Raw genomic sequence first — 1984 nt, forward strand, 5'->3', positions numbered from 1 at the left:
GTATGGGTCAGAAGGAAAGGTAGCAGCACACGCATGGGCAACTGTTGAGTAGAAACTTCTGGCTGCACCATGATCTCAACTGGCTAATGCCAGGAGTTTTGGATGACAGCTTTCTACCTCTAGTCGGCCCTCTGCTTTCCCAGGAAAACTGAAAGCAGAAACTGGTTCCAGGCAGATCAATGCTCCCAACACTGAAGGGTTGGGAGTTGTTAGAAAGCCCTTTCCCAGACAGCCTCACACCTAAGTTTTACGTTCGAGGCCACACTAATCATTTTTTTAACTGGCCAACAGGTGCCTGGTATTTTCCTCCATTCTAAGGAAGGACAGAAAGAATAGCAAGTGAAAGTGGTCCAGTATTACCACTTTGGAGAGTTCCTTTGTGGTCACCAAAATGTTACCGCGGGATCCTTGCTCCTAGAGCTCCAAAGAAGGTGGTAGGCCACTTCCAAGATGGCGGCAAGTCTCTTGTTCTCTGACCTGGGGTTCTTGGCCTCACAGATTCCAAGGAATGGAATCTTGGGCCATGCGGTGAGTGTTTTAGCTCTAGTCAGCTTGATTAGGACAAACCCCGGGCACTTAGCCAGTGCAGGACAAATGGCAAGCCTCTAGCCTGATTGGGAGCGGCAATGAGTGCTGCTTTGCTGGATCAGAAGTGCAGTGGACACCCTGCCAGATCGGGAGGGATGGAAGTCAGTGGCGGCATCTGCAAAGATGGCAATCAGCAGTGGTGGATGGTGAGTGAAAGTTCAATTCAAATTGGAACAAACATGGACCAGAGAGTGTGCAGTTGGCAAGATTTAATAGAGTGAAAACAGAGCTCCCATACGATGGGAGGGGACCCAAAGGGGGTTGCCAGGCTAGAAAGCCTGGGTTTATATCCCAATCGTTGTTCCTCCCCCTGTGCTCTCAGGCGATAGATGATTGGCTATTTCTTTACCTCTTGTTTTAGCCTAATTAGCATTTTAGTGAGCTCTCTTTACTACCTTATTGATCGCGTGTAAGCTAAGTCGCAAGCCCCATGTTTAAATGTGGATGCAGTCCTCTTCCCAGTTAGGCTTAGGGATTCTTAGTTGGCCTAGGAAATCCAGCTAGTCCTGTCTCTCACTGCCAGCTGCCATGTTGTATGTCTTCATTATCATTCTAAACTCTGTGAGGTTAGGGATTTGGTTTGTCCCCTTCTAGTCCATCTCCCATGCTCAGAACACTGTTTAGCACATAGCAGGAGCTCAATAAGTACTTGCTGCATGAATTACTGCACTGATGATATTTAAGTAGTGGAGGAGCCACTTCTTACCTCCCTTTCCACTTTCCCCAGTAAAGCTCCCCCAAGTATTTCTAGCTCCTTTGTTCAATTGACCTTTGTAAGATCTTGGCCGAGTTTAGGTGCACTTTTTCCCCATATTTGTGAATCTGAGAGTAGAGTGCGGAAGGGGAAGGGCTCCAGCTGTAGTGTCAGCAGGCTTTTCTTTTTACTTTGCTGTCTGGCTCTGCCCCAGTTGCTGACTTTGGGCAGAGGTTTGAGCTCTGTAAGTACCAGCTCCTACATTTGCAAAACAGGGATAATAATCCTCATACCCAAAATAGAGGTGAGTTGAGGATTAAATGCATGAAAGTCACTTTTATTGTGCCAGACATTGGTAAGTGCTAAAGAAATGTTAGATTTCTTTGGAATTTAGTGACCTTATGAGTAGGCATGGGGGCTTATGCCTGTAATCTCAGCACTTTGGGAGGCCGACATAGGAGGATCTCTTGAGTCCAAGAGTTTGAGACCAGCATGGGCAACATAGGGAGAGTCCCATCTCTATTAAAAAAAAAAAATTGGCTGGGCAAGGTAGCATGCCTGTAGTCTCAGCTTCTCAGGAGGGTGAGGTGGAAGAATCGCTTGAGCCTGGGAGCCTGAGGCTGCAGTGAGTGGTGATCCTGCCAGTGTTCTCTAGCCTGGGCAACAGAGCTCCCTGTCTCAGGAAAAAAAAAAAAAAAAGAA

This window comes from Mandrillus leucophaeus, unplaced genomic scaffold, assembly GCF_000951045.1.
Source record: "Mandrillus leucophaeus isolate KB7577 unplaced genomic scaffold, Mleu.le_1.0 Scaffold983, whole genome shotgun sequence".
Taxonomy (NCBI): Eukaryota; Metazoa; Chordata; class Mammalia; order Primates; family Cercopithecidae; genus Mandrillus; species Mandrillus leucophaeus.